General features: G+C 42.0%; 1 long non-coding RNA gene across 3 annotated transcripts in view; it reads left to right on the forward strand.

Annotated features, from left to right (window-relative positions):
* Nucleotides 1-226: 226 nt before the first annotated feature.
* The window catches only part of LOC142657398 (uncharacterized), a 34,141-nt gene continuing 7,870 nt past the window's right edge, over nucleotides 227-26,497 (forward strand). Inside the window, exon 1 of one of the 3 annotated variants that reach the window (XR_012849921.1) lies at nucleotides 227-755. This is a non-coding gene — a long non-coding RNA (uncharacterized LOC142657398). Of the gene's footprint in view, nucleotides 756-10,373; nucleotides 10,586-26,497 lie in introns of those variants that run through there. The other 2 variants (XR_012849920.1, XR_012849922.1) reach the window with 2 other exon arrangements.

A 26,497-nucleotide genomic window follows, 5' to 3' on the forward strand; every position in this document is an offset into this window, starting at 1 on the left:
GCACTGTTTATGAGGGGGGTCTCTGCCGGCACTGTTTATGAGGGGGTCTCTGCCGGCAATGTTCTTGATGGAGTCTCTCTATGAGGGAGATTTGGGACATATCTAACAGAACAACTGTCTTTGTTGCCCATATCAACCAATCACAGCACAGCTTTCATTTTCAAGAGCACTGTAATAAAATGAAAGCTATTTTGTGAATGGTTGATATGAGCAGTATTTCCGTTAGACATTTCTCATAGTCTTGCTCCTTCGAGGCCTATATACGACCATAAAGCCACGATTCTAAACATCGTTCACATTTATTTTCGCCAACCGCATCTTTTAATAAAATAGTTGTCGAATTCTTCTGAGGTCAAGAAACCTCCGCGAAACGGGCCGGGCCTCTCTCTCTGCATGAGGGTCCTCGTGAGGCGGCAGCAGGTCCTCTCAGCCGGCGCGTCGTGGTGTTGTAGATACGGAGGGGATAAGAATGGAGAAGAGCTGCAGGAAATTTACAGGTGATAAAGTTCAGCAGCTCTGTCAACAGCCAGGAAATGAAAGAGCGGGGGGAGAAGAAATGAAGATTTATGAAAAAGCTGAGAGTGTATTATGTGTGCGCTATTGATTTAAGACGATTGTGGTGCCGGAGTCCAAATAGCTTTTTACTTTTTTGGGCCCATCCCTGACAAAAGCACTTTCTCATCTGTTGACAAGGCCTTGTCGCCATAGCAACGGCGCGCTGGCACTGCAGGCCCGGATGCCTCTCGATACGGAGGGTATAATACAAGGCTTTTAGCAAAGTTCACAGATCTTTTTTGTTCTCATTTCACCGTCTCATTTTGTTCTCGTCTCACCGTTTCGTGTATTTTCTTTCTCATTCTTTCTATGTCGTTAATATGAAGAGCGGTTGTCTGATTGTTTAACTCAAAGTTTGCCAGATTTAGTACAAATTCCACATAGTGTTGTGTGATGTAGGTGTATCTCAGCCTGACATGTGTGATACTGTCTGATGTTCTAACATATCTTAACCCATTATGGGTGATACTGTTTGCTGACCTGGCGTATCTAAGTCTATTCTATGTGATACAGTCTGCTGAGCTGCTGTATCTAAGCCTATCATGTATAATACTGTCTACTGAGTTGGTGTATCTAAACCTATCATGTGTGATACTGTCCACTGTACAATGCTCCCTGTAGCTGCCCCCACAGTATAATGTTCCCCATAGCTGCCCCCACACAGTTTAATGCCCCTCAATGCTGCCCCCACAGTATAATGCCCCCCATAGCTGTCCCCACAGTATATTGCCACTCATAGATGCCCCATACAGTATAATGCCCTCCATACAGTATAATGCCCCCATACAGTATAATGCCCCCCATACAATATAATGCCCCCATACAGTATAATGCCCCCATACAGTATAATGCTCCCTCAGCAGCCACCATATAAGCCCCCCTCCCATACCCAGTATAATGCCCCCCATATGTGCCTTATAGAAAAATAATAACATATTTACTTACCTATCCCCGTTCCCACGACGGGTGAGGATCCTTCTTCTCCTCTGCACTGTGCTGAGTGACTCGGCGCAGACAGGCGCGATAACGTCACTACATAGCGCTTGCCTGCGCCGAGCCGCTTGCGACACAGTGAATGCTGGAGCAAGGAGCCGTCAGCTCCTTGCTCCAGCATTGAATTCAAGTGTATCTGCATCCTAAGGACGCAGATGCAGTTGGAACCGGGACCTCGTGTGTGGCTCGCGACCCCCCGGAGGTCTTCACACGATTCCATGTGGAGTCGCGACCCCCAGTTTATAATATGTGCTGTCTGTGTTTGCGTTGGAGAGGGGGGGCTGTAATTTAAAGGCTCCTCTCTTCAACGCAAACACAGACCGCACAATACAACACATTTACATACCCTCTGCAGCTCACCAGGATCTTACTCACCGCCTCTTCCACAATGGCTGGATCGCCCCCCGCACGTGACGTCACGGTCACATGGTACACTGAGTGTCACGGCACAGAGAGAATTAAATCACTAGCGCGCTGTGTGGCAACGGGGGCCCTGTGGGGGGCTCCAGTCGCAACTGCAACCCCTATAGCTACGCTAGTGGGTGTATCTAAGCCTATCATGTCTGACACTGTCTACTGAGCTGGTCTATATAGATCTACCTCATGCGATCCTCTCTGCCGAGCTGGTATATCTAAGCCTATACCATGTGTGATACCGTGCTGCTGAGTTGGTGTATCTCAGTCTATCATATGTGATACAGTCTGCTGTATCTAAGCCTATCTTGTGTAATATTCTCTACGGAGCCAGCGTATCTAATACTATCATGTGTGATACTGCCTCCTGAGCCCATGTATCTATGACTATTATGTGATTTGAGAGTGTTCAGACCGCACTAGGTTTTCGTATGGGTGCATGCGTAGGGGCCCAACTCGTACAATATGAGTAAAGGTACTATGCACACCAGTAGTAGTTATCCAGAGGTTGATTTTAATAGTTTCACCAGTATCAGTGCAACGTTTCGGTCATATCCTTGACCTTCATCGGGCACTATAAAATTTATGAATAAATTAAACTGCTCCATTTATTCCACGTTCTTGAATGCAAAATCCACCACTTGTTTCCTTTACAATTAGCAGTAGATAAAACCCATTCTCATTAGGAACTATTGCTACCTGCTTATGAGCTCGAACGGAATATTATCTGACATATACTTTATATATATTGTTCCGATGTTATGCATGTTGCGACGATTAGATCTGTTTGTACCACTCATAGTGATTAATATCGCATGTTGCTTCTAGCGAAGCTCCATGTATGATTATATATGTTCATTGACACCATGTTATGTTACAAGTCTAATATATTCATTCATGAATTTTATAGTGCCTGATGAAGGTCAAGGATATGACCGAAACGTTGCACTGATACTGGCGAAACTATTAAAATCAACCTTTGGATAACTCCTACTGGTGTGCATAGTACCTTTTTTCTATTATGTGAGATACTGTCTGCTGAGCCAACGTATCTAATCCTGTCATGTGTGATACTGTCTGCTATATGATGAACCTCAGCCTATCAGGTGTGATACAGAATATGAGCTGATGTGTAGCGTTTCTTGAATTTTTTTTCATAAATGGGAACAACTCATCATTTTATCATAGTTTGACTTAGGCCTCATGCACGGCTGTGATTTCTGGGTCGGCCGGCCACGGAGTGACAGCCTCGAGCCGCCTGCAAATCGCGGGCCGTGAACATGGCCGCGGCCATTATTTTCAATGAGCCCGTTCTTTCTGCGGTCCGGTGCCATGCACGGACCGTGAAAACCACGGTCGTGTGCATGGCCCCATAGAAATTAATGGGGCCGCAATTCTCCCGTGGATTTTCGTTCGTGTGCATGGGGCCTTGGGACTGCAAGTAAATCGACAGTATTTGTATTTGTATTCATATAGAGCAGAAATGAAGCGCGCCTTTTATGAAGCCTGTTGTACAACCAAACATTCTGCAGGTCGCGTGCTAGCCGTGCTTTTCCCTGATATCTCATGGGGTTTTTCATGGTAGGGGATCAATCGGCACTACACGGGACATTAACAAAACATCATATACTAACTGCGATTTTGTGCCTAATACACAGTCGTGTCCCATTATTACGACCACCTCCTCACGTCGGCAGCGCGTAGCCCATGAAGGACGTGATGTGTCGTGGCTTGGTGGGTATATAATGTGTGCGGTCGGCTGTCTGATCACATATCACTCGTTGTTACCGTGGGTAAAAGGGGCGATTTATCAGAGTTGCTATTAAGGATAATTTTTGGCTTTCGGGCCCAGGGTGTCGGTATTTCTCACACATCGCAGCTTGTGGACTCTTCTCGTGCTGCTGTGTTGACAGTGAATCGTGAGTGGACAAATGGCGCCATCGGGAATAACCGAGGTGGAAGCTGCAGAGCACCGCGTGTCATTGATGTGAGAGGTGAACATCAGCTCCGAAGGTGCACGCGGACCGAACACGCTACAGTGGAGCAGCTCACTGTGAATATCAACCAGTGGACTACCAGGCGGGGGTCTAATACAACAGTTCAGCGAACCCGACTGCGTATGGGGCTCCGAAGCCGACGGACGGTCACCGCTCCTATGTAACAAAGTTGCGGAAGAAAAAAAGGCTTCATTTTGCACGGCAGTATCGGAATTAGACCGCCGATGATCGGTAGAGGGTCGCCTTCTCCGATGTGTCACGTTTTCTGCTTCATGGAACGAATGGACGTTGGCGCGTCAGGCGGGAAACATCAGAGAACAAACACCCGGCAGCCATTGCTGGAAGAACACGAGCCGGTGGCGGCAGCGTTATGGTCGGGTGTACGGATGTTTTCATGGCATTCTCTGGGCCACTCAGCCATGTGGACGGCTCTGAACCGATTTGGGTATTAATCCATCGTTGCAGATCACGTCCTCCCACACATGATGATTGTCTTCCCTGGGGCAGATGGAATCTTCCAGCGAGACAATGCGACATTTCACACGACTACAAATGTCCGACAGTGGCTGGAAGACCAGGACCAAGACTTCCAAGTACTTCCCTGACCCCGTAATTCTCCAGACTAACCGAATTGAGCATCTGTGGGACCTCCATTGTCTTGTTCCTCCCCCACGGACCCTCCGGCAAATGTGGGATGCTCTGCCGTCAGCACGGCGCCAGATACCGGAGACAACTGACCAGCACCTTATAGAGTCACCCCCCGCCCGTCTACTGCTGTCCGAGCTGCACACGCCGGCCGGTTACTCTGGATATTAGTTGCTGCTGCTCATAATAATGGGACTCCGCTGTGTATTACCACGATGCATAAGTGAAATCGTTAAATGACAATTTCAGCTCTGCTACATGGATGGCCCTAAACAGAACTGCCTGTAGGAATTGTAACATTGAAAACAAACACGCACTTAAACAGCTCTGCTTTACTTGGAGAGTTCAAGGACAGATATTTGCTTTCCCTGCAAACACATAATGGCATAATAGCTAAGCAGCCGCATTTTCCATCCATGTATTGAGAGAATGTAATGAAACTGCTTGGAGGAACAGGGGCTCGTTCATCGCGGCTCCGACAGAAAAATACCCAAAATTTGCAGATAGAAGGAAAACATTTTTTTAAAGCTCTGGTTTGGAGACATTTTTCATATTTTATTTCGGGGGATTGCACTATAAGCAATTCTCTAATAAAATGTCATTATTGGAATCACTCTCAGACTCAAGTGGGAAGGATTCCCGTAATAAGTCTGCAGGTCAGCTGCAAGGTAATCATTTGTCCCTTCCCCTTTTGCCCAACTTGGGATCGCGTCTGATCTCAGTGCCATTTCGTGCGTAATCTCGTCTCATGTTAACCTATGGGGGTTGCAGGAAATTGCATGAGTAAAGGACATGCGATTGCAAGGAATTAGACAAGAAAATGGAAGATCCTAACATACCGATTGTGTGTTTTACGCCACTAACCGAATGTACAGCCTGATGTTAACATGATGCATAAGAGAAACAGTTCAGCTCTGCTACATATATTGCATGAAAGGTTATGAACACATGGTCACTAGAGACACACAATACACACACCTGAGACACACCACATACATACTACACACACCTGAGACACACACTACAGACACCTAAGACACACAATACACACACACACACACACATAAACACACCATACGCACACCAGAGACACACACCACATACATACTACACACACCTGACCTGAGACACACACTACACACACCTGAGACCCACAATACACACGCACACACACACACACACACATACACACTACGCACACCAGACACGCACCACATACATACTACACACACCTGAGACACACACTACACACTCGTGACATACTCTACACACCCGAGACACACAATACACACACTACACACACACACAAGACACACACTACACACACACACACACACACAAGACACACTACATACATACTACACACACTACACACACCTGAGACACACACTACACACCGGAGACACACACTACATACATACTGCACCCACTACACACACCCGAGATGCATAATATACACACACACTACACACACACCTGAGACACACACTACACACACCTGAGACACACACTACACACACCTGAGACACACAATATACACACTACAAACACCCGAGACACACACTTCACGCACTCGAGACACACACTTCACATACTACACACACCCAAGACACACACCATATACATACTGCACACACTACACACACCTGAGACATACACACTACACAGACCAGGGCCGGCCTTCGGATAGATGGCGCAATGTACAAAATCTTCTTTCGGCGCCCCATTCCCAACATAAATAAAATGCCCCATAAAAAACTATAATGCCCCCCACAGTATAATGCCCCCATTAGTGGCCCACACACAGTATAATGCCCCCTTCCACCTGCTGTAGTGATGCGCCCTGTGCGATGGCACAGGTCGTGCAGCCCAAAGGCTAACCCTGTATGAGACACACACTACATACATACTACACACACTACACACACTTGAGACACACACTACATACACTACCGTTCAAAAGTTTGGGGTCACCCAGACAATTTTGTGTTTTCCATGAAAACTCCCACTTATATTTATCAAATGAGTTGCAAAATGACTAGAAAATATAGTCAAGACATTGACAAGGTTAGAAATAATAATTTTCTCCTTCAGACTTTGCTTTGGTCTTGGAATTCTCCATTTGCAGCAATTCCAGCATTGCAGACCTTTGGCATTCGAGCTGTTAATTTGCTGAGGTAATCGGGAGACATTTCCCCCCATGCTTCCAGAAGCCCCTCCCACAAGTTGGATTGGCTTGATGGGCACTTCTTGCGTACCATACGGTCAAGCTCCTCCCACCACATCTCTATGGGGTTGAGATCTGGTGACTGCGCTGGCCACTCCATTACAGATAGAATACCGGCTGCCGGCTTCTTCCCTAAATAGTTCTTGCATCATTTGGATGTGGCTTTGGGTCATTGTCCTGTTGTAGGATGAAATTGGCTCCAATCAACTCCAAAATGGAGTGATAGCCTTCCTTATTCAAAATCCCTTTTACCTTGTACAAATCTCCCACTTTACCAGCACCAAAGCAACCCCAGACCATCACATTACCTCCACCATGCTTGACAGATGGCGTCAGGCACTCTTCCAGCATCTTTTCAGTTGTTCTGCCTCTCACAAATGTTCTTCTGTGTGATCCAAACACCTCAAACTTCCATTCGTCTGTCCATAACACTTTTTTCTAATCTTCCTCTGTCCAATGTCTGTGTGCTTTTGCCCATATTAATCTTTTCCTTTTATTAGCCAGTCTCAGGTATGGCTTTTTCTTTGCCAATCTGCCCTGAAGGCCAGCATCCCGCAGTCGCCTCTTCACTGTAGACGTTGACACTGGCGTTTTGCGGGTACTATTTAATGAAGCTGCCAGTTGAGGACCTGTGAGGCGTCTATTTCTCAAACTAGAGACTCTAATGTACTTGTCTTGTTGCTCAGTTGTGCAGCGGGGCCTCCCACTTCTCTTTCTACTCTGGTTAGAGCCTGTTTGTGCTGTCCTCTGAATGGAGTAGTACACACCGTTGTAGGAAATCTTCAGTTTCTTGGCAATTTCTCGCATGGAATAGCCTTCATTTCTAAGAACAAGAATAGACTGTCGAGTTTCACATGAAACCTCTCTTTTTCTAGCCATTTTGAGAGTTTAATCGAACCCACAAATGTAATGCTCCAGATTCTCAACTAGCTCAAAGGAAGGTCAGTTTTATAGCTCCTCTAAACAGCAAAACTGTTTACAGCGGTGCTAACATAATTGCACAAGGGGTTTCAAGTGTTTTCTAATCATCCATTAGCCTTCTAACACAGTTAGCAAAGACAATGTATCATTAGAACACTGGAGTGATGGTTGCTGGAAATGGGCCTCTATACACCTATGTAGATATTGCATTAAAAACCAGACGTTTAAAAACCAGTCATTAAGCACATTAACAATGTATAGAGTGTATTTCTGATTAATTTAATGTTATCTTCATTGAAAAAAACTGTGCTTTTCTTTCAAAAATAAGGAAATTTCTAAGTGACCCTAAACTTTTGAACGGTAGTGTACATACTACACACACCTGAGACACACAATACACACACCCGAAACACACACTACAAACGCACTACACACACCTGAGATACACGCTACACACACCTGAGACACACTAAACATACCGAGACACACACTACATACAAACTACACACACTACACATACCAGAGACACACACTACATACATACTACACACACTAGACACACCTGAGACACACACTACACAAACACCCGAGACACACTACCCACATACTACACATGACACATAATACACACACACTACACATGACACAAACTACACACACCCGAGACATACACTGCACATGACACATACTACACCACACATGACACACACACTACACATGACACATACACTACACACACATGCCTCACAGGTACTCCAGTATCACTTCTGTGTTATTAATCTAGGTTACAATGCTGAGGGTACTTTCTCTGGCGCAGCCTCGGGCTACAGATAACAGGTGAGGCAACACAGCCCTCTCACCTGAACTAGTGAGAAATCCATATACATATGTATGAATGCAAATACTCAGGTAGGATATGTAGCTCATAACCAGTGGCGTAACTACCGCTGCAGCAGACGTATCGACTGCTACGGGGCCCGCGGCTGAGGGGGAACGTGCCGACACACCCCCTCCATATGCCCGGTGGCACCGCTAGCAGCCGTTATGGCTGCTACAACGGTAGCAACGCTACTATGGGGCCCGCGCCGTCGAGCCTCTAACATGTATGGGTCCGGCGACACAGGCCCTCAAATGCCCGGGGGCGTCACTAGCACCGGAGGGCACCCCGGTACTAGTGACAGCCACCCCCTCTTGCAGTAATTGTACCTGCGTCTATAGCACTTTGTGTGCTGTATATTTGCAGTCACAGGCATCTTGCACCTGTATACACGTTTTGATTCATTTTGCTGGAATGTGTTGTTCAAACTTTTGTGTTGTTTATGTGATTCATATATGTGGGGTTAGTGACTGCCTCCATTTTTGTTCTTGCCCTCCTCCCATTCTGCCCTGGGGGATTTTAATGAGTTTAATGCTGGTTCCATCCCCAGATATATGTAGGCTTAGTCCCAGTTCTGGGCTTATGTGCAGCGTAGGTTCCCACCTCATAGAGGTCGCCTTGTCGTGGCAGGTGGGCTCACACAATTTGATCAAAATGTGCGCTAAGAACCTCCCTATTGTAAGTAGATTTAGCAGCAATGCATATTTATTTATATTTAGTGGCTTAGGTGGCATTAGTGTTCGCAGAGTGCGGTCACCATTTTCTTGTGCGCTAGATAGATAGACAGACAGACAGACAGACAGACAGACAGACAGACAGACAGATAGACAGACAGACAGACAGACAGATAGATAGATAGATAGATAGATAGATAGATAGATAGATAGATAGATAGATAGATAGATAGATAGATAGATAGATAGATAGATAGATAGATAGATAGATAGATAGATAGATAGATAGATAGATAGATAGATAGATATGGGATAGATAGATAGATAGATAGATAGATAGATAGATAGATAGATAGATAGATAGATAGATAGATAGATAGATAGATAGATAGATAGATAGATATTAGATGGATGGATGGATAGATAGATAGATTAATCTCTGGTTGCCTAGTAACCACTTCTGGGTGACCACATTAAAGCGATATGCAATGAAGAAGTGTAATAAAGTTCTATGTACTATACAGTAGACTGCCTCTCCAAGCTCCACAGGAAGGATCTAATATAGGTGTATAGCTATGTCAGACCTGGGGGCCTTTGTTATGCTGGCTGCTTCCATGGTAACGCATTGGCAACCCGCAATTGTGCCATAGGGGCTCCGATGGGGTGAAGAGTGTGCCCTTCTCTCTGTCTAATCACTTGGATAGCGCATTTGATAATGACTGCCGCATCTGATGGGTTAAATGTCTGGGATCGGAGTTATAACCGATGCAGCGGATGTCTGCTGTACATCTGGAAATAAAGGGCACGGTGCAAGAAGGGTTAAGGAGTGCTGTAAGTGACTATGAAGCTGCGGGCCCCCACTGGCCTCATGCCCAAATGGTTAGTCCGCCCCTGTGGGCAGGTACATGAAAAGGTGTAAGCTATGTATTGTCTGTGTCCTGAGCGGAAGGAGTGGGCGGGGATTGTGACAGACGCGGTGATGAATATTAATTAATTAATCAATCAAGGTTCTAATTAATATCAAATGAAACAGAAAATTTGAGACCAGACTCTTTGCTGCAGGCGGAAAGGGTTATGCTCCAGCGTCTCCGTGATCACGCAGCCGACCAATCTGGATGAAGAATGAATCTTCAGGCTTCCAAAAACAGTCCAGGAGCTTATTACACATAACCACAGGAGGCGGAGAGCGGCTTAAAGGCACGGCGTTGTCTTAATCAACCAAAGAATGCAATAAAGTTACTAGTCAGGTAGTAATTGCGCCTGCTGCGTTATCGTCATCCAGGTAATTAAACATTATGTAGTCGTGGAATCGCGAATCATTTACATTCTGAATTTTAAAGGTTAATAAACCTCATAAAACCCATATTCAAAGTCTACGAGCAGGAATAAGGCGTAATGTGTGGTGTTATTAGAGCCTATGTATAATCTTCTCTGTGTGACATTGTATCGCTCTGGATTGCTTCTCTCCCAGTCATAATGACTCCGAAACGATCTAAATACTATCTCATTTTCCTGATTTTGTAATCTCTGCAAGTCCCAGGTAGCGAGCGAGAGGAATCCAAATGACTTGTACAGCTGCCATTGTATTGCTTAAAGGGCAAGTCCACTTAAAGGGATTGTCTGCTTTGGACAATCTTTTTATTAGAAAAGACCATAAGTAGATCACAGGCTGTCCCGCTGTTGGGATCCTCTGCAATCAGCTGTAATCTATGAGGAAACCCGGCAGCAAGTGCTTCAATTTCCCTGCAGCGCCACCACAGGAGAAATTAAGCATTACAGGTTGCTCATTGAACTCAATGGGTTGTCTATGAAATACATTAATGCCCTGGGTCCTCCAAAGTAAGAGATGCTCTTTAAAGTTGTTCTACTCGCTTTGTAATAGATGAGAACGTCCCAAATGGGGGAATCTGTAATATGATTTTATAAATTCAGCTTTCTAAGTCACAAAACCCCTTTCAGGAGTGCACAAAATGTTTCCTTTTGGGGAAAAAAATGGCAGCCGCAACAATACTTGATTTCCCGAGAGTGCTGAGACAATTCAGAGTGGGGACGGAAAAGCTCTCAATCCACCACAGATCTCATCATCCCACATGTCTATATAATATCTGAGAAGATACATTTTAGGTGTATTTCCCCTTTAAGGATTTTTGTCCTAGATTATTTTGGAGGATCCGACAAATAACTATATTAATACATATTTCAGCAAGGACATAGAGCATGAGGCATCTCCTGAGATTGCTATGGGGCCCCATGTCAGTTTGGCCCCATCACCCTTTTTCTATAACTCCGTCTCTCATTGCAATTTACAAACAGTCTGGGGGGTGGGGTGGATCATGCCTGACCCATGGCCATTGTAGGGTGTTGTGGTGACATGGGCCTCGATTTTAATTTTGGTGTAGGTAAACTTGAAGCTTCTGTGCCCCAATGCACAGTGTAGAGGTAGCAGTCGCACCCAGGCCCTCCTGCCAAATAAGAAGACAGCAGCATTGTAAATGCCACATGGAAGGGTAGGGGGGCCCTGTTACGGATTGGGAGCACCACTGTGTAAATATATCTCCCGTTTTTTCTATGATCCTACAATTCCTATAATCGTCTATATTACCTAAAAAGCCTCAATCCTAATTATAAAGGCCCCCGCACCCCATTGTTCGCCGTCTCTTCCTCCTTTTGTGACTCCAGTGTTAATTTTACGTCCGCTGCTCCCCCTGCTCTTTTCACCTTTTTTTTTTTTTTTTGCTGTCGCCCTCCCTTTCTTTTTCATTTACTGTCATCTCTTCCCATCCGCTGAGCCCCTGACGTTCCTCTAATTGACAGACGGTTTTTAAAAGCACATTGGAAAGCGTCTGTCTTTTTAAATAGACTTCAGTCTCATCACAAAATGTAGAGTAACATTCCATTAAAGCGAATTTCTAACAGATAGAAAGCCCCATTAGAACATCGCTGCTGCTTTTTTTTTTTTTTTCAGGACTCTCTGGATTTTTTTATTTTTTTTCATACAAATGATAAAAATATCGAAGCAGATAATACGATCACCCAGAAAGCAGCAACATGAATGTTCATATCGTGTGAAATCAAATTACTTGATGAACTATGGTATCCAATGGTGTAACTATGGGTAGCCCAGATGGGCTACTATGTGGCCCACAGCAAAAGACAGGCCCATTACTACTTTTTTCACAGTTTATAGTTAAGACGCGGGGTCATCTGAGCAGTCAGGCAATTGGGAAGTGCCCAAAGGCCCAAAAGCTGCAGGGCCGAAAGGGCATTTCTTCTGCCCAATACAGATTTTAGGGACCAGCTATAACTCCTAAGGTAAATTCCTTCCAGTTCACTGACAACTTTTAGCACTCGGTTGATTGATTCGCTATCTCATATTAATGAATTTATCCTATTCTTCCTTTTGTGGATCGCTCTGCTGGTTTCGAAGGCATAATAGGGGACAAAGGGGTCCCTTTTTTCCTAATAAATGGGGTTCCAGTGCATCAAACATATGCCATAAAGGTCATTTGTAAGGTCCCTACACCTGTATGATGACATCACAGATCTTTTCCCCGAAAACTGCCAGTTCCAATGGTACGGCGTAAGTAGTCCGGGGAGTCACTATAGGGCCCACCCCACTTCCTGAGCTGTTATCTGAGAAGTGCCCAAGTGGCCAGTAGCTGGAGGGCTCAAGACCCCCACGTAGGTTCCTTCCTGTGGATATCATCTGAAGTTTGATTACTTTCCTGCTATTTGGTCATCTGTCATATTATGGTTAGGTTGCCGACCCACGTCTGGGGTAAGTAGCCCATTTGGGTGCTATGGAGCCCACACTACTGCCCTCACGTATTTATTATTGATGATCAGCAATGGTTAAGAAGCAGGGCAGAACAGAGCCATTGGGCAGTTCCTAAACTCCCAGCGGTTGGGGGCCTAAAGGGCATTTGGGGCCAGCTGTTGATCTCATCTGAAGTTGATGTTGCATACTCTCGTACTAAAATATTATTTTGCGCTATTACTTCCATCAGCCATTTTCCTCCACGTTATATCCGATGGATGATGTTCTGCGTGGAACGTTCAGTAATTATAATGCTCTGTTCTTTTTATTCAAAAATTCTCAAAAATTTATTTTAAAATGTCATCTCATTTAGTGTCAAACTTAAAGGGGCGAATACAACATTTCTGATTGTGTTGCTTATAGGTCGATTCTTTTTTTATCGCCTGTTGCGCCATTCTTTGCTGATGTTGCTCGCTCGGAAACGAAGAAGGTGCGAGATGTGCAGACTGCTCACTTCTTTTCCTGACTTTCATGTGATGGGAGATAACAGCTACAGAAACAAACAGAAAACCCGCCTGTGTTTATCACAGGCCAGAGGGTGTTAACGCGGTGATCTGCCTTTGAACGTTATCAGCGGGGCGCCGAGCTCGACTTCCTAGGATTTTTTTAATAAAGTTTTCAAGCAAATAAGTAGCATGCTGGGAATGTCAAGATGTCTGAATGAGGATCCTGGGGATCTGTACAAACATGTTATAAAAAGAAGTGCTGATAATGTGAGTGAGGTCAGTAGGGTGCAGTCAGGAGCCGCAAATGTGTCGTGTCAGGTGCTTACTACAGAGCAGGACTGTGATTTTTAATGTGTATTATGTGAATATCTGAATTATATATTATACTTACTCTTAACTTATATTTGTCCAGGAAGCATAAGTCAGATGGGCACATCAGCACTGAGTATTTCAGGAATGGAGTGTGCAGCTCCTGTGGAGGGCAGTAAGCTGTCCACTGTAATGATGTTAGTGAGGACAGGGCTGTATGAAACACATGTAGGGTGATTATGATGGGTGTGAAGAAAAATAGTGTGGGGTAGGGCTAGAAATCAGCTGAAAAAGCAGCACAGAGTATCTAAGGAGAGGGGTATGCTGATCCTATGGGAGATTGAACGTGTCCACTGCAGAGATAGATGGATAGATAGATAGATAGATAGATAGATAGATAGATAGATAGATAGATAGATAGATAGATAGATAGATAGATAGATAGATAGATAGATAGATAGATAGATAGATAGATAGATAGATAGATATGAGAGAAAGAAAGAGAGAGAGAAATGAGAGATAGATAGTTAGGCACCATGTGTCGGGGTCAATATCATTAACTGGAGCATGGGGTGAAGACTAATAGAGAATTAAAGAGACAGTGGGTAAATCAGCACAGAGTATTTCAGCAGAGGATGTGCTTTGAACTGTCGATTAAACTGATTATGCAAATGGTATGGCCAAGGCCTGAATCTTTCTACCACAAGGTGGCGCCTATATTATTGTACCAAATTTTCTTGAAAATAAGTGCTTTGAGCTCTATGGTGCTAATCATAGACATACTCTCCTCAACAGCACACCATGTGGTCAGGCACGGTACTCCAAGTGAAAGTGAATACAGTGCTAAATGGCAATAGGTGGAGGGGCCCATTCCTTATTTTGCTATAGGGCCCTCTAGTTACATATTAAACTGTTTGGAGGTCCATGCCACTGCTATGGGGACCAAGGGACTAGAGAGCTTCTGGCTCAGGAATAGCAGTGCTGCTAATCTCATGGCAGTGGCCCCCATTTTTGCTTTGCTATGGGTCCCCTGTGCTCTGTGCCCTTAATTAATGGTCTCATTTTACTGCGCTGAGAGCATTTTATCCAAAAACAGCTAAAAAATAGGCCGATTTTCTTGCCAGAGCCCAATGTTCATGACTTTACTGCTTCATACTAAAATCCATATTCTGTTTAGTCTTTATTTTGTTGCCACCTGGACTCAGAAGCGTTCCGTATACGGCGCTGGAATCCAATCTGAAATGAATGTTTGATAGCATATGCTGTCCATGGCTGAGCACTTTCCCTTCTGTAGCTCCGGTTGAGGCTTCCGTGTGAAGCTTGTTCTGTATCTGGCCTCCTGATGGGGAACAATATAAACAGCCTGTGATATCCGTAACTGGACAGACGGATAAATTATATATATTTGGGCTGCTTTGTAGAAACTTGCAGCACCTGCCTGATCTCCACGGTGGAGCTCAAAGCCTCTGAACAGCAGCATCGATCTATAATTTAGACGCTGATCCAAGCAGAGGAATCACAACCTGTAAATAATCCAGTGGTTTTATTCCGAGAGTAAAATCGTTGCCATAATTCTAATATTCTCTTTGGCAAATGAAGGCAACGCAGAAATGATGTTAATCTGACTGCCACAGTATGGATCCTGAGCCTGAGAAACCCGTTATAGGAACGTAGAATGAACATCAATTATCACCTGCTCCTTATCTCTGCATCTATTACCAGGGGGGGGGGGGGGGGGGCTGAGAAATAGAAAAAAATCCATCTATCTATCTATCTCATATCTATCTATCTCATATCTATCTATCTATCTATCTATCTATCTATCTCATATCTATCTATCTATCTATCTATCTATCTCTCTATCTCATATCTATCTCTCTATCTCATATCTATCTATCTATCTATCTATCTCATATCTATCTATCTCATATCTATCTATCTATCTAATATCTATCTATCTCATATCTATCTATCTCATATCTATCTATCTCATATCTATCTATCTATCTATCTATCTATCTATCTATCTATCTATCTATCTATCTCATATCTATCTATCTATCTATCTATCTATCTATCTATCTATCTATCTATCTATCTATCTATCTATCTATCTATCTATCTCATATCTATCTCATATCTATCTATCTATCTATCTATCTATCTATCTATCTATCTATCTATCTATCTATCTATCTATCTATCTATCTATCTATCTATCTATCTATCTACCTGGAAACCCCAGCGAGGATGTGAGCCAAAGTACCAGAGAACCTGCTTCAGAGGCGAATGTCCCATCTGTGGATGCTGCCCAAGTGTCACCAGCCACTGAAAATAGAGGTCATGCTAAAAGTAAAATATCCAGTCACTCTGTCACCAAACATCTGCCCGACACCAGTAAGGAACCAGCTGATCCAGCCGCAGCGACCAGTAAAAAACCAGCTGGGCCAGCCGCAGCGACCACTAAAACACCAGCTGATCCAGCCGCAGCGACCAGTATGGATGAGGAGGGATTTCAGACGGTTAAAAAGAGAAGTAAAACAGATAATTCTTCTAGGAAAAAAATCACTGCTGCAAAGAAATCACCGGAGTCTCCAGTGCTGGCGATAACTGGGGGACGTTACTGTGCGCTGGGGGAAGATGACCAGGAAGAAGAAGCAGAGATGGAGCAAGTCTCCTCACGCAACCCAGACGACGAACCTCAGGATGAAGATGCTGACCCCCCAATGTCCACCAAAAGATGGGGTGTTACAGGACATAGCAGTGGAAGAAGGAAAAAAAGTAGGAAAGACATGTAACCAGGATGAGGCTGAAAATCACCTCCATCAATGTGAACAGTGTGAAGAATAGGAGCAGGCGGCGGGCGATATTCCAGCGTCTGTCTGACAACACAACCAATGTCTTCTTTATACAAGAGACTTATCTACAGAGTAATGTCCCTGCTGTGTCCCTGCAGTCACCACATCTAGTGGGACAGTGAAACTCTCAGCTGCTGTATGGAGACTTCTAGCCCGAACTCCGTTTATATCATAGAGGCTTACTATATGTCATAAATGTGGTGACCGTGTCCCATCCCTGGGGTGTGCGCGATGCTGCCCGGTCACCAATAAAGAAGAACTCTCCTGTAATACTGTCTAGAATAATATCATGAAAAATAGTTGAAACAATCTATACTGGAGCAATATTCAGATATTATGGTTTGTTTAATGATTGTGATGTTATTAAGAGACAAATGTGTATTTTCTTTATCTGTTATAAGTGTATTGCAAAGGTATTGTAATATTTTGTTGCAAGTTTTCAAATTAAAAAGATAATTATAGTAGTTATATTCTTGTATATAGGGAGCAGTATTCTAGTAGTTATATTCTTGTATATAGGGGGCAGTATTATAGTAGTTATATTCTTGTATATAGGAGGCAGTATTATAGTAGTTATATTCTTGTATATAGGGGGCAGTATTATAGTAGTTATATTCTTGTATATAGGGGGCAGTATTATAGTAGTTATATTCTTGTATATAGGGGGCAGTATTATAGTAGTTATATTCTTGTATATAGGGAGCAGTATTATAGTAGTTATATTCTTGTATATAGGGGGCAGTATTATAGTAGTTATATTCTTGTATATAGGGGGCAGTATTATAGTAGTTATATTCTTGTATATAGGGAGCAGTATTATAGTAGTTATATTCTTGTATATAGGGGCAGTATTATAGTAGTTATATTCTTGTATATAGGGGCAGTATTATAGTAGTTATATTCTTGTATATAGGGGTCAGTATTATAGTAGTTATATTCTTGTATATAGGGGGCAGTATTATAGTAGTTATATTCTTGTATATAGGAGCAGTATTATAGTAGTTATATTCTTGTATATAGGGGCAGTATTATAGTAGTTATATTCTTGTATATAGGGGGCAGTATTATAGTAGTTATATTCTTGTATATAGGGGGCAGTATTATAGTAGTTATATTCTTGTATATAGGGGCAGTATTATAATAGTTATATTCTTGTATATAGGAGGCAGTATTATAGTAGTTATATTCTTGTATATAGGGGCAGTATTATAGTAGTTATAGTCTTGTATATAGGAGCAGTATTATAGTAGTTATATTCTTGTATATAGGAGCAGTATTATAGTAGTTATATTCTTGTATATAGGGGCAGTATTATAGTAGTTATAGTCTTGTATATAGGAGCAGTATTATAGTAGTTATATTCTTGTCTATAGGGGGCAGTGTTATATTTGTTATATTCTTGTATATAGGGGCAGTATTATAGTAGTTATATTCTTGTATGTAGGGGGCAGTATTATAGTAGTTATATTCTTGTATGTAGGGGGCAGTATTATAGTAGTTATATTCTTGTATATAGGGTGCAGTATTATAGTAGTTATATTCTTGTATATAAGAGCAGTATTATAGTAGTTTTATTCTTGTATATAGGGGGCAGTATTGTAGTAGTTATATTCTTGTATATAGGAGGCAGTATTATAGTAGTTATATTCTTGTATATAGGGGCAGTATTATAGTAGTTATATTCTTGTATATAGGGGCAGTATTATAGTAGTTATTATATTCTTGTACATAGGGGCAGTATTATAGTAGTTATATTCTTGTATATAGGGGCAGTATTATAGTAGTTATTATATTCTTGTATATAGGAGCAGTATTATAGTAGTTATATTCTTGTATATAGGGGGCAGTATTATAGTAGTTATTTTCTTGTATATAGGGGCAGTATTATAGTAGTTATATTCTTGTATATAGGGGCAGTATTATAGTAGTTATATTCTTGTATATAGGGGGCAGTATTATAGTAGTTATATTCTTGTATATAGAGGCAGTATTATAGCAGTTATATTCTTGTATATAGGGGCAGTATGATAGTAGTTTAATCTATTCTGAAGTCCTGGTGCTGTTACTATTGTTCTATGGTCGTTTTATATTGAAATTTTTGAAACCGATTCATCCCCTGGAAACGAGCACTTGGCCTAATTTTTGGTTCGTTGGAGTGCGGTGTTCATCTGCTTTTGGACTATATATATATATATATATATATATATATATATATATATATATATATATGGGTGTATATATATATATATTTATATAGATACAGCGAAAAAACTCTTTAAAAATGTGTGTGAAAAAAGAAGTTACAAGTCTACATACTTTAGTGCTCGATGTAATCCATTAAACACAGGGGTTAAATAATTCAATGTGACAGAATATCTATTTTTTTTTCTCCTTGTAATTATAAGTCTCAGAGCAGTCAGAAGTCAGTCAGTAAGTGACAGGTGAGTTGAATAAAGTCTCAGCCGTTCTGACAGATAATCTGTTCATCATGACGGTTATATGTGAATAATGTACATGTATGTATAATTACCCAAATACTGAGATAGAGTTGTGGAATCTAAATATACAAGTTCATGGTGTATATCTTAGAGCTGCAGCAAAAACTGATGGTGTGAACCAGAGCAGAAGATTTGACATATTTCGCTCGAGAATTTTTTTGGGGTGGACCAAAGAATGGCGAAGACCAGAAATCTTTTACTAATAAACTAATTAAAGGGGTTGTCTTGTTTAGAAACGCCATTTTTATATGACTTATTAGGAAATTCTAAGTTAATAGAGTGGGACCTCTGTTCACCCTCATTTATCAGGCATTAGAGCGGCTGCAAAAAACGTCTCTCATTCTGGATGACCCGGCATGTCCGTGCATTACATAGATAACGCTTTTCTTTCAATGGTCAATCTATAATACCTTTATATACTGTACAGGTATTATAGTAGTTATATTCTTGTATATAGGGGCAGTATTATAGTAGTTATATTCTTGTATATAGGAGGCAGTATTATAGTAGTTATATTCTTATATATAGGGGGCAGTATTATAGTAGTTATATTCTTGTATATAACAGGCAGTATTATAGTAGTTATATTCTTGTATATAGGAGGCAGTATTATAGTAGTTATATTCTTGTATATAGGAGCAGTATTATAGTAGTTATATTCTTGTATATAGGGGGCAGTATTATAGTAGTTATATTCTTGTATATAGGAGGCAGTATTATAGTAGTTATATTCTTGTATATAGGGGCAGTATTATAGTAGTTATATTCTTGTATATAGGGGCAGTATTATAGTAGTTATATTCTTGTATATAGGAGCAGTATTATAGTAGTTATATTCTTGTATATAGGGGGCAGTATTATAGTAGTTATATTCTTGTATATAGGAGCAGTATTATAGTAGTTATATTCTTGTATATAGGGGCAGTATTATAGTAGTTATGTTCTTGTATATAGGGGCAGTATTATAGTAGTTATATTCTTGTATATAGGGGGCAGTATTATAGTAGTTATATTCTTGTATATAGGGGGCAGTATTATAGTAGTTATATTCTTGTATATAGGGGCAGTATTATAGTAGTTATATTCTTGTATATAGGAGCAGTATTATAGTAGTTATATTCTTGTATATAGGGGGCAGTATTATAGTAGTTATATTCTTGTATATAGGAGCACTATTATAGTAGTTATATTCTTGTATATAGGGGCAGTATTATAGTAGTTATATTCTTGTATATAGGAGCAGTATTATAGTAGTTATATTCTTGTATATAGGGGCAGTATTATAGTAGTTATATTCTTGTATATAAGAGGCAGTATTATAGTAGTTATATTCTTGTATATAGGAGGCAGTATTATAGTAGTTATATTCTTGTATATAGGGGGCAGTATTATAGTAGTTATATTCTTGTATATAGGGGCAGTATTATAGTAGTTATATTCTTGTATATAAGAGGCAGTATTATAGTAGTTATATTCTTGTATATAGGAGGCAGTATTATAGTAGTTATATTCTTGTATATAGGAGCAGTATTATAGTAGTTATATTCTTGTATATAGGGGGCAGTATTATAGTAGTTATATTCTTGTATATAGGAGGCAGTATTATAGTAGTTATATTCTTGTATATAGGGGCAGTATTATAGTAGTTATATTCTTGTATATAGGGGCAGTATTATAGTAGTTATATTCTTGTATATAGGAGCAGTATTATAGTGGTTATATTCTTGTATATAGGAGGCAGTATTATAGTAGTTATATTCTTGTATATAGGGGGCAGTATTATAGTAGTTATATTCTTGTATATAGGGGGCAGTATTATAGTAGTTATATTCTTGTATATAGGGGCAGTATTATAGTAGTTATATTCTTGTATATAGGAGCAGTATTATAGTAGTTATATTCTTGTATATAGGGGGCAGTATTATTGTAGTTATATTCTTGTATATAGGAGCAGTATTATAGTAGTTATATTCTTGTATATAGGGGCAGTATTATAGTAGTTATATTCTTGTATATAGGAGCAGTATTATAGTAGTTATATTCTTGTATATAGGGGGCAGTATTATAGTAGTTATATTCTTGTATATAGGAGCAGTATTATAGTAGTTATATTCTTGTATATAGGGGCAGTATTATAGTAGTTATATTCTTGTATATAGAAGCAGTATTATAGTAGTTATATTCTTGTATATAGGGGGCAGTATTATAGTAGTTATATTCCTGTATATAGGGGGCAGTATTATAGTAGTTATATTCTTGTATATAGGGGGCAGTATTATACTAGTTATATTCTTGTATATAGGAGCAGTATTATAGTAGTTATATTCTTGTTTATAGGGGCAGTATTATAGTAGTTATATTCTTGTATATAGGGGCAGTATTATAGTAGTTATATTCCTGTATATAGGGGGCAGTATTATACTAGTTATATTCTTGTATATAGGAGCAGTATTATAGTAGTTATATTCTTGTTTATAGGGGCAGTATTATAGTAGTTATATTCTTGTATATAGGAGGCAGTATTATAGTAGTTATATTTTTGTATATAGGGGCAGTATTATAGTAGTTATATTCTTGTATATAGGGGCAGTATTATAGTAGTTATATTATTGTATATAGGAGCAGTATTATAGTAGTTATATTCTTGTATATAGGGGGCAGTATTATAGTAGTTATATTCTTATATATAGGGGGCAGTATTATAGTAGTTATATTCTTGTATATAGGAGCAGTATTATAGCTGGGGGTCCGCTGTGATAAATTGATCTGTAAAGAGAACAACCCTTAGGATGCACCAAAGTTTTGGTGTCCTTTACTTATGAGCCTTTCCTAAGTATAAATTACAAATACTTAAACTGGCTATTGAGTTATGGGAATTTCATTGCAACCTGCCCCTTTAATGTTTCATGACCTGCTACACAAAGGGGGTAGTTATGACCAGTGGCGGATTATCATTAGGGCGGTTTGGGCGGCAGCCCGGGGCCCAAGGCTCCCGGGGGGCCCATGGCCGTCCGAACCACCCATGATCGAACGGCCCCCCTCATGCCCGGTGTGGCGTCGCTAGCACCGGAGGGCTCCCCGGTGCTAGCGGCAGCCACATTCACACATCAATGAAAAGTTACTATAGTAACTGGGGCCTATGTAATAAACTACACAGGCCCCTGTTACTATAGTAACTGACAGTACTTACCCCTCCTCTTCCTGGAGCGCATCGGATGTTGTATTGTCACAGCGGTGTGCGCAGCGCATAACGTCACGATGCTATGCGCCGCGCACAGCGTCCCGACAGTTGATGCAGTGAGGACCTGCGGCCGAAGAGGAGGTAAGTTTGGTTTTATTGTTTTGCTGATGGGTTGGGGTCAGACACCCGGGACCCCCGCAAATCAGCTGTTTTGAAGGGGTTGCAGCCGCTCGTACGAGCGCTACTTCCCCTTCATTCGGGTCACTTTCTCACACTGAATCGCCGACACGGACGTGTCAGCGATTCACAGTGTGAGCAAGTGAGGGAAATGAAGGGTAAGCAGCGCTCGTACGAGCGGCTGCAACCCCTTCAAAACAGCTAATTGGCGGGGGTCCCGGGTGTCTGACCCCAACCCATCAGCTATTGATGGCCTATACTGAAGGTAGGCCATCAATGTTTAAACCTTTAAAGCCTGTATCTAAGCCTAAAGTGTGTTAGGCTTAGATACAGGGCCCAGCTTATACTGCATAAGAATACTGTCTGCTGGACCCTGTATCTAAGCCTACATTAGGCTTAGATACAGGGTCCAACAAACAGTATCACACATGCACATGGGCCCTGTATCTAAGGCCCTGTTCACATCACCGCCGCCCTTCCGTTGAGGGTTTCCGTCTGGGTAACCCCTCAACGGAAAGGCAAATGGAAACCTTAGCTACCGTTTGCATCACCATTGATCTCAATGGTGATGGAAACTTTGCTAAAGATTTCCGTTTGGGGGGGATATTCATTTGTATCTATAGAGGGCTGTGTGTAACGCTCTCTATGGGGGGGATGTGTGATATCTACATGGGGCTGTGTGTGGCGCTATGTATGGGGGGTGTAATATCCACAGGGGCTGTGTGTGGCACTATGTACAGGGGGCTGTGTGTGGCACTATGTACAGGGGGCTGTGTGTGGCACTATGTACAGGGGGCTGTGTGTGGCACTATGTACAGGGGGATGTGTGTGGCGCTATCTATGGGGGGGTGTAATCTCTACAGGGGGCTGTGTGTGGCACTAAGTACAGGGGGCTGTGTGTGGTGCTATCTATGGTGTGGTGTAATATCTACAGGGGCTGTGTGTGGCGCTATGTACAGGGGGCTGTGTGTGGCGCTATCTATGGGGGGGGGTGTAATATCCACATGGGCTGTGTGTGGCACTAAGTACAGGGGATGTGTGTGGCGCTATCTATGGGGGGGGGGTGTAATCTCTACAGGGGGCTGTGTGTGGCACTAAGTACAGGGGGCTGTGTGTGGTGCTATCTATGGGGGGGGTGTAATATCTACAGGGGCTGTGTGTGGCGCTATGTACAGGGGGCTGTGTGTGGCGCTATCTATGGGGGGGAGGTGTAATATCCACAGGGGCTGTGTGTGGCACTAAATACAGGGGCTGTGTGTGGCACTAAGTACAGGGGCTGTGTGTGGCACTAAGTACAGGGGCTGTGTGTGGCACTATGTACAGGGGGCTGTGTGTGGCACTATGTACAGGGGCTGTGTGTGGCACTATGTACAGGGGGCTGTGTATATGTGGTGTTTTACAGTGTGTGGTATTATTATATTCAGGCACGCAGTGTTTGGTGCTATTATATTTAGGGGCACAGTATGTGGCACCATGATAACTTTATTTTCATTTATAGGTGTGGAAATGTTGGAAAAGTGAGGAGTCGAAGACATCTGAGTGGCAAATTCTGCAGAAATCAGTCATGGCCAGGAGACGTCGTCATGAGCTCTGGACCGGATGGAGAAGAAAAGAGGAAAAAAACTACTAGAATCTGAGACGTCGTCACCTGTGAGTCACTAGATTTATAGAGAATCTGTCACCTCTCCTGACATGTTTATTATAGGAAATCCTTGTATTTCACAAAAAATCTTTCTGCAGTCCAGGACTGATAGACAATTCCCCTTGTCAGGAGGATGTGTCCCTGCACTGTGTGATATTGTCAGTATGTAGGGACACAGCCCTGTGACAAGGGGAATCCATAACACTCATTTGTTAATGCTTGCCCAAAGAGGTAGTGTTAAAAATATTTACGGCGCGGCAGGGCGGCGGTGCGCAAGGGGGGCCCAAGTTTGGGTAACAGCCCATGGCCCATCGTCTACTTAATCCGCCACTGGTTATGACCCATCTAAAGTGTGCAGTGAGGGTGCAGGGAAGAGCCATTGTATGGCCAACCCAACTCAAGCATGGGGGAGTATGGGTAGCTACAAAAAAAAGTGGTGGGGCGCTATTTTTGGGAGTCTATATTTATAATGTACACCCTTAGGTCAAGTTTCTGAATGCAATCTCTCTCTAGTTTCCCAGGACGTACAATCCCTTGTTATATTCACCGGAAATATTCTCTTCTGTAAATTAAATGTTTTATTCTGGGTGAAGGATTTAAAAAAATACTTTGTAGATAGAAGTTTCTCTATAAAAAGATCCTGTAATCTCGGAGAAGCTGGGTATAGTTTTGTGTTACTATTATCAGACTTAAGCAGCAGCATCTGCCGGGTCCCGCCATAAATCTTCTGTATTACCTATTTACATGCTGTTTGTGGCTGGAAGACTCGTTATTCTAACCCTCGCTGAACACTCATACTTTTTGCTTGCCCGTGTGTACAGGTTCTTTATTGCTATAGAGACAGTAAACCGTATGGGAAATGGTATTTTAAAAAGAAATTGTGGCATTTATTAAACTAATAGTTTATTGAAACATCAGCTCCAGGCAGAAGTCATGATTTCCAAGCGAGTCCTCAGATTCTGCTACATTTGCCCTGCTACGCTACCGCACATCCAGCCAGTAGTTTGGTTAACTGAAGCCCCATAGCAAGGTTCACAATGAACCCCCTATTATTTTTATTGGGTTTTGTCATATTGGACAGAAGACCCTGGTGTGTTTCCTCCTCCACGCACTTCTTTGCTAACAATTCAGGTACTTTGGAGAAGTTTGCCCTGCACAGTAGAAGGGACTAACCAGGACTGGCCCCTCTTTTTAAGGGCCATATAGCATCTTTGAACGGTACATTCGCTCTTGCCAGAAGCCCTAATTTATTGGGGTCTGTTTTATTTGGCTTTTCAAAGCGTCCATAAAGGGGCTAAAAAACACATGGCCTCATACTCCAAGTTATTCAGCAAGAGGAGTCACATGACCCCATAGACCAGACACCTTAGAAATATGGTATTAAAAACATTTAACAATATTTTAAAATGTAATATTACTTATCCTGTACTGATCCTGACTTACAGCTTGTAGTATAGTTCAGAGCTGCATTCACAATTCTGCAGACTGCTCTGGTGATTTTAATTCTGAGAAGTAATTTAATGTCATGTACTCAGTGACTCCACCAGCAGAATAGTGAGTACAGCTCTGGAGTATAATACAGGCTGTACCTCAGGATCACTACAGGATAAGTAATGTAATGTATGTACACAGTGACTCCACCAGCAGAATAGTGATTGCAGCTCTGTAGTATAATACAGGATATAACTCAGGATCAGTACAGGATAAGTAATGTAATGTATGTACACAGTGACTCCACCAGCAGAATAGTGAGTGCAGCTCTGTAGTATAATACAGGATATAACTCAGGATCAGTACAGGATAAGTAATGTAATGTATGTACACAGTGACTCCACCAGCAGAATAGTGAGTGCAGCTCTGGAGTATAATACAGGCTGTAACTCAGGATCACTACAGGATAAGTAATGTAATGTATGTACACAGTGACTCCACCAGCAGAATAGTGATTGCAGCTCTGTAGTATAATACAGGATATAACTCAGGATCAGTACAGGATAAGTAATGTAATGTATGTACACAGTGACTCCACCAGCAGAATAGTGAGTGCAGCTCTGTAGTATAATACAGGATATAACTCAGGATCAGTACAGGATAAGTAATGTAATGTATGTACACAGTGACTCCACAAGCAGAATAGTGAATGCAGCTCTGGAGTATAATACAGGATGTAACTCGGATCAGTACAGGATAAGTAATGTAATGTATGTACACAGTGACTCCACCAGCAGAATAGTGAGTGCAGCTCTGGAATATAATACAGGCTGTA

This window comes from Rhinoderma darwinii, chromosome 7, assembly GCF_050947455.1.
Source record: "Rhinoderma darwinii isolate aRhiDar2 chromosome 7, aRhiDar2.hap1, whole genome shotgun sequence".
In the NCBI taxonomy this organism is placed as follows: Eukaryota; Metazoa; Chordata; class Amphibia; order Anura; family Rhinodermatidae; genus Rhinoderma; species Rhinoderma darwinii.